The sequence below is a fragment of the Sminthopsis crassicaudata genome, chromosome 5, assembly GCF_048593235.1.
Source record: "Sminthopsis crassicaudata isolate SCR6 chromosome 5, ASM4859323v1, whole genome shotgun sequence".
NCBI classification, from domain to species: domain Eukaryota; kingdom Metazoa; phylum Chordata; class Mammalia; order Dasyuromorphia; family Dasyuridae; genus Sminthopsis; species Sminthopsis crassicaudata.
Window position 1 is genome coordinate 106,697,392 of NC_133621.1, and position 8,499 is coordinate 106,705,890.

Below are 8,499 nucleotides of genomic sequence, written 5' to 3' on the forward strand. Positions count from 1 at the left end.
CACACACACACACACACTTTTCAGGGGATGCATTGTTGCTCTCTGTGGAAAAAAAGACTAACTAAACAGAAAAGACCTAAAATAAACATCTGTAAGAACTATCTGGTTGGAAAGACAAGTGTTACTTGGTCTAAATGTAATCAAAAAAGGATAAAAAGAAGACTATTCTTTTGTTCACTTGTTATGTTTAATGAGAAAATGCTTAAATGGTAGTGACATAGAAATAAAATTACATCAAGTCATGATCAACAGGAATTAAAAATTGATGCCCTTGGTGTACATTGAGGATATGACTTTCTCTTATCTTAAACATCTCTGCAAAATAGAGTAAAAAAGCTGAGAAACAACAAAACATTTAAAATGTTTGCTACTGAGTTGCATTACCCTGCAAACTATCAGGATGTCACTAATTATAATTGATTGGACAAAGCCAAATATCTAGTGAAAGTTAAACATTTTCAATCTAGATGTTTCCAAATATGCAGAAATTTAACATAAGTCAACCAACTATCCTGGATGACTGACAATTTTTTTTTATTATTTTATAATTATAACATTTTTGATGGTACATATGAATAGGTAATTTTTTTTACAACATTATCCCGTGTACTCCCTTCTGTTCCGAATTTTTCTCCTCCTTCACTCCACCCCCTTCCCTAGATGGCAGGCATTCCCATACATATTAAATATGTTATAATATGTCCTAGGTACAATATATATGTACAGTTTTGTTGTTGTTGTTGCAAAGGAAGAATTGGATTCAGAAGATAAAAATAACCTGGGGAGAAAAACAAAAAATGCTAACAGTTTACACTCATTTCCCAGTGTTCCTTCTCTGGGTGTAGCTGATTCTGTCCATCATTGATCAATTGGAACTGGATTAGCTCTTCTCTATGTTGAAGATACCCACTTCCATCAGAATACATCCTCATACAGTATCATTGTTGAAGTGTATAATGATCTCCTGGTTCTGTTCATTTCACTCAATATCAGTTGATGTAACTCTCTCCAAGCCTCTCTGTATTCCTCCTGTTGGTCATTTCTTACAGAACAATAATATTCCATAGCCTTCATATACCATAATTTACCCAACCATTCTCCAATTGATGGACATCCATTCATCTTCCAGCTTCTAGCCACTACAAAAAGAGCTGCCACAAACATTTTGGCACATACAGGTCCCTTTCTCATCTTTAGTATTTCCTTGGGACATAAGCCCAGTAGTAGCACTGCTGGGTCAAAGGGTATGCACAGTTTGATAACTTTTTGGGCATAGTTCCAAATTGCTCTCCAGAATGGTTGGATTCTTTCACAACTCCACCAACAATGCATCAGTGTCCCAGTTTTCCCACAGCCCCTCCAACATTCATCATTATTTGTTCCTGTCATCTTAGCCAATCTGACAGGTGTGTAGTGGTATCTCAGAGTTGTCTTAATTTGCATTTCTCTGATCAATAGTGATTTGGAACACTCTTTCATATGAGTGGAAATAGTTTTAATTTCATCATCTGAAAATTGTCTGTTCATATCCTTTGACCATTTATCAATTGGAGAATGGCTTGATTTCTTCTAAATTAGAGTCAATTCTCTGTATATTTTGGAGATGAGGCCTTTATCAGAACCTTTAACTGTAAAAATGTTTTCCCAATTTGTTACTTCCCTTCTAATCTTGTTTGCATTAGTTTTGTTTGTACAAAAGCTTTTTAATTTGATGTAATCAAAATTTTCTATTTTGTGATCAATAATGGTCTCTAGTTCTCCCTTGGACACAAACTCCTTCCTCCTCCACAAGTCTGAGAGGTAAACTATCCTATGTTCCTCTAATTTACTTATGATCTCGTTCTTTATGCCTAAATCTTGGACCCATTTTGATCTTATCTTAGTATGTTATGTTAAGTGCGGGTCCATGCCTAGTTTCTGCCATACTAAATTCCAGTTTTCCCAGCAGTTTTTGTCAAATAATGAATTCTTATCCCAAAAGTTGGGATTTGGGGGTTTGTCAAACACTAGATTGCTATTTTTATTCACTATCTTCCCCTGTGAACCTAACCTATGCCACTGATCAAGTAGTCTATTTCTTAGACAATACCAAATGGTTTTGGTGACTGTTGCTTTATAATATAGTTCTAGATCAAGTACAGCTAGCCACCTTCATTTGATTTTTTTTTTCATTACTTCCCTTGAAATTCTCGATCTTTTGTTCTTCCATATGAATTTTGTTGTTATTTTTTCTAGGTCATTAAAATAGTTTCTTGGGAGTCTGAATAAATAGATTAGTTTAGGGAGTATTGGATGACTGACAATTTTTTTCCTTTTCATGTGGACATTTTGCCATTGTGTAAGCATAACTAATAAATAAAAGGTCAATTTTAGGTACATTTTTAAAAAGTTGGACTACCCCAAATTCTTGATGAAACAATAACAATAATAATAGCTAATATTTACATAGCTATGTGACAGGCACAGTTACTAAAACCTTTACAAATATTATTTCATTTGATCCTCATAACTACCTGTGCTATTATAATTCCCACTTTACAGATGAGGAAACTGAAGCAAATTAGTTCAATGACTTGGCCAAAGTCACACCAATAGTTAGTTTCTGCAACTGGATTTGAAGTCAGATCTCCTCAAATTCAGACTCAGTGCTCTGTCCATGTGCCACTTAGTTGCCTTATATGTTAATATTTAAGCAGACTGAGAAGAAGTACCCCCACTCTCATTTTCAAAATACAAACTTGTATATATATAAAGATATCACATTGATATTATAGCTAGCTTTCATTTTTTCCAGCTATCGGAAAACCTGTTGGACTGAAATGGTTGCACTGCTATACATGACCAAACTTGGGAGTCTAATTGATGTGTTTCCATCTAGGTAAGACAAGTGCTCAGGTTTTTATCCTGATCTCATACTTAGGAAAGCTCTATTGGGAAGACCCTAGGGCCAAGTTTCCATAGAGTAAAAGAGCAATAGATGAAATATTTACTTCTCCTTGCTTATTAATTAATCTTTTTTAGATCAATTAGAAAACTTGGTTGTAAAAGTAGTTCTTTTCAGTAAGAAGAAAGACATGATAGCAATCTCCAAATAAGTGAAGGCTTGTTATATGAATAAAAGAGCAGACTTGTTCTGGGAGACTCTAGAGGACAGGACTTGCATCAGTAGATGGAAAGTATAAGGAGGCAGATTTTGCCCCAACATAAGGGGGAAAATTCTAATACAATTGAATAGGTTAGTTGCTTTGTGAAAAAATAAAGTAGAAGATGTGTTCAAGCAAAGGCTAGATGAATTTGAGTAGTATAATAAAGGATATTCCTGAATGAGGTAATTGGATAGCTCATTTCCAAAGCTCCTTATAATTCTAAAAATTTTATGACAATAATAATAATTCACATTTATAAGTCATTTAAGATTTGCAAAGGTTTTTCCTTAAAATAACTAAACAATAATAGAGTACAAATAGTATTCTGCTCATTTCATACATGAGGAAATTGAGACATTAAAGATAAATTATTTATCCATTGTCTCATAGCTAACCTTTCCTCAACAGGAAATTCTTTTGGACATTATACCTAGAATTCATTCCTCCCCTCCATTTCTTTTTTTTTATTTACTATTTTATTTTCTCCCAACTATATGTAAAAATAATGTTCAACATATGTTTTTAAACTATGTGTAGTCATGTAAAACATTAGTCATGTTGTAAAAGAAAACAGTCCAGTTCCAATAGAACAGTAATGAACTGAATCAGCTACACCCAGTGAAAGAACTCTGGGAGATGACTATGAACTACTACATAGAATTCCCAATCCCTCTATTTTTGTCCGCCTGCATTTCTGATTTCCTTCACAGGCTAATTGTACACTATTTCAAAGTCTGATTCTTTTTGTACAGCAAAACAACTGTTTGGACATGTATACATATATTGTATTTAATTTATACTTTAACATATTTAACATGTATTGGTCAACTGCTATTTTGGGGGGGAGGGGAAAATTAGAACAAAAGGTTTGGCAATTGTCAATATTGTAAAATTACCCATGCATATATCTTGTAAATAAAAACTATTAAAAAAAAAAGAAAACAGAGCAAAATAAAATCCTCCCAAAATAAAGCTTAAAAAAAGTATTCTTCAATCTGTATTCAGACTCTATCAGTTCTTTCTTGGGGAATGGATTGCACTTTTCATCATAAGTCCTTCAGAGTTTCTTGGATCATTGTACTGATCTGAATAATTAAGTCATTCTCCTAAGTCTACTCATTTCATTTTTCATCTACTCATGCAAGTCTTTTGAGGTTTTTCTGAGAGCATCTAGCTCATCATTTCTTCTAGCACAATAATATTTTAACACAATTATAAACCACAACTTCTTCAGACATTCCCCAATTAATAAGCCTCCCTACAATTTCCAATTCTTTGGCACCAGAAAAAAGTCACAATAAATATGTTTGTACATATGGGTCCTTTTCATTTCTGTTTATTGTTTATTGTTTATTTGAGAATACAGACATAGTGATGTTTCTAGAACAAAGGTTACTTAAAACTATGCCCAAAGTTATATAAAACCATGGTTTTATATATGTGGTTTTGCTCTACAGAATGGTTGAATCAGTTTTCAACTCTACCAATAGCTCATTAGTGTCTCAATTTTCTCACATTCCCCCTAACAATTGTCATTTTCCTTTTCTGTCTCATTAGCTAATCTAATGAAATATCTCAGAATTGTTTTAATTTGCATTTCTTCAATCAACAGGTATTTGGAGCATTTTTTCATATGGTTATAGATAAGTTTGATTATTTCATATGGAAACTGACTAATATGTTTTGATCATTTATCTATTGGGGAATGACTTTTATTTTTATAAATTTGTCACATTTTTCCACATATTTGAGAGATGAGGCCTTTATCAAAGAAACTTGAACAAAATGTTTTTGTAGTATGATTCCTATTTCCCTCCACCTTATTTCCCCCATTTATCTTATTCTCTCTCATTTTATCCTGTCTCTCTTCAGAAGTATTTTGTTTCTGACTACCACCTCCCCAATCTGCCCTCTTTTCTATTATGCAGCCTTTCCTTAACTACTTCCCTTCCTACTTTTTTGTAGGGTAAGATAGATTTCCATACCCAATAAGTGTGTGTGTTTTATTTCCTCTTCAAGCTACTTCTGATCAGTGTAATATTCAATTGTTCCCCATGCTCCCTCACTTTGTTTTTCTCTTTATTGCAAAAATGTTTATTTCTTTTTTTTTTCTAAATTTCATAATTTATTCAAATCACCCTTGTACCTTCTATCTATATATACCCCTTTTAACTGCCCTAATAATAAGAAAGTTCTTATAGGTTACAATTATCATCTTCCCATGGAAGAATGTAAACACTTTTAACCTTATTAGGTCTTTTATGACTTCCCATTCCTGTTAAATTTTGTGCTTCTCTTGAGTCTTGAACTTAAAAGTCAAATTTTCTATTCGGCTCTAGTCTTTCCATCAGGTATGTTTGAAAAGCCCTCTATTTCAATAAATATCCATTTTTCATCCTGAGGAATTCTACTCAATTTTGCTAGGTAGGTGAGTTTTATAATCTCAATTTCTTTATTCTTTGCAGTATCATATGCTTAAAGTACCAGTCCTTTAATATAGAAGTTCATAGATTTTGTGTTATCCTGCTTGTGGCTCCAAAGTACTAGAATTGATTCTCTTTAATTCATTGAAATATTTTCTTCTTGGCCTAGTAGTAATGACCTATAGCAATGGCTATAATGTTTCTGGGAGTTTACATTTTGAGATCTTTTTCAGGAGGTGATCAGTGGAGTCTTTCCATGAATATTTTACCCTCTGGTTCTAGAATATCAGACCAATTTTCTTTGATAATTTCTTGAAAGGTGATGTCCAGGCTCTTTTTTTTGATAATGGCTTTCAGGGAGTCCAATATCTCTCCTGGATTTATTTTTCAGGTAAATTATTTTCCATTGACATATTGTCACATGTAGCGAGCTGTCGTCTCTAGAAGCTGCCGGATCGCTCTCTGGGAAGAGATCTGCTGTGTCTTCTCAAATCTCTTAGACAGGTTCTTCTTCCTGTAGCGAACCGTTGTCTCCAGGCAGTTGCTGTTAACTCTTGTCCAAAGAAGTGACTTCCCTTCCTGCAGAGAGCCCCGTCAAGCCTGATGCAATTCAGAGTCTCCTTCTTGTCTCTGGGAGTCCTCTCTTTTATTCTCCCAGAGAATGGGCGTGGGATAATGCAAGGGCTTCTGGGAAGAACCACCCCAGCCAATGAGCTTGCCCCCTCTATCAAGTCAACCTGAGTTCTCACCTTGTAATTGTCCAGAAAACCTCAGTTCTCACTTAGTAATCCTAACAGTCACATATATCATTTATTGTTTTGGTCACATTTTATTGTTTTTTGATGTTTCATAAAGTTATTCCTTCCACTCGATCAATTCTAATTTTTAAGGAATTATTTTCTTCAATGAACTTTTATACCTTCTTTTCCATTTAATCAATTCTACTTTCTAAGGAATTCTTTTCAGTGAATTTTAGTATGTTTTTTCCCATTTGGTTAATTCTGTTTTTTAAGGAATTGTTATCATTGAATTTTTATACCTCTTTTATCAATTGACCTATTCTGATTTTAAGTGGACATTTTCTTCAATGTGTTTTTTTAATACCTCTTCTAACAAGCTGTTGACTCTTTTTTTCATTTCTTTTTGCAATTTTTCCTCTACCTATCTTACTATTAAAATCCTTTGAGCATGCTTCCATATAATTAAATAAATTCACATTTTTATTTGAGTCTTTGGATGTAGTTTTGTTTTTGTTGTCTTTTTCCAATTGTGTATTTTGATCTTTATCACCATAATACCTTTCTTGTAGTCAGAATATTTTTTCTGTTATTTGCTCATTTTTCTAGCTTATTTCTTGACATTTAACTCTTTGCTAAAGTGGGGTTGTGCCTTCAGGGTACATTGTCCCAAGGTCCAGGATTTGTGCAGGTGTTTTCAGAGATATTTCCAGGGACATGTAAATTTTCAGTTCTTTCATGGTGGTATTATCTAAGGAAAAATGTGTTTACTCCTACTCTGTGCTCTGGTCTGTGAGTAAAAATAAGCACTCTTTTTTTTGCCCCAAAACTGTGACAAAGGTCCACAGTCTATTCTATAGCTACCCACAAGTTCTGGTATACTACTTCTCTTCTTCACCTTGGGACTGTCACCCAGGAGTGGGGAAACTGGCTTTTAGTATGGCCAAAGCAATAGAGTCCTGCTCCCAGTGCCTGAAAAGAGAAAATCTCTGACTACTTGTACAAACCCCTTGTTTATTTTTCAATTGACAAATATTTTTTTTCTGTCCCTTTAAATACCACCACCATGTGTAAAGTAAAAATTTGTTTCTCTTTACTATGTATATTTCTTACAAGAGTTATATTTTATTTTTGCATTCCCATCATCTCTGTGTCAGGAAATAAAGAATATGCTTCATTTTTTGGTCCTCTGGAATGTATGTGAATGTAATAGAATATTATTGTGCCACAAGAAATCATGAAAAGGAGAGTTTCAGAAATCTAGAAAACTTGTATGAACAGATGAATAGCAAAATAATTAGAAGCAAAAGAATAATTGTACAATAGCAACAACCATGTCATAAAGATAAATACTTTAAAAGACTTAAGAACTCTAACCAAAATGAGCTTTTTTTTCTGTTTTTCAATCTTTTCCAGCTAAATCTCATACTTTTTGATGTCATTTGGGATTTTATTGGGAAAGCTGATAGAGTAGTTTGCCATTTTCTTCTTTAGCTCATTTTATAGGTGAGGAAACTGAGGCAATACAATATTAACTGTTGAAGTGAAGTGAAGTGAAATGAATTCTTATAACTAAACCTTATTGAAGAGTAAGATTTTAACTATTAAACGTGCAGAAATTTTTATTTTTGTAATGGCAAAAAAGAAAAAGAAGAAAAGGAGAAACCCAAGAAAATCACTAAACCTGAAGTGACCTGGGGCAATGGATATAAGACTAGGTATAAAGGGGAGATATTGAGGTCCCTGAAGAATGCTTTACCAACAAGAATTAGATTTGCCCCTAGATTGCTGAAATTTTTAATATTTTAAAGTTCAATTTCTGCTTTGCATCAGATATTTTTACCTATTTCACTGTCTTACTCCCTTTCTCCTTTAATCCTTTTTTCAATCCTGGAAAATCCCTTAGACTCTTGACAGGTAGAAGTTTAAACCACTGATTTAGAGTTTCTGGCTGAAGCCAATGAGATCCATTTCTAGCAGTAAGATACTCATACTTGTATAAGAGGCAAAACTTTCCTTTGGTCTATTTCATGTAGACATGAAAATGAGAATAGACCTGGGGGTGGGACAGGGTGAGATGGCAAATTACATTCCCTGCTTTCTTCTTCAAGTGGATATGATACATAGATACAAATCCCATCATCATCATCTTACATTTATCTTAATGCCAGGGCCATTTTTGCCCTGCAAGAA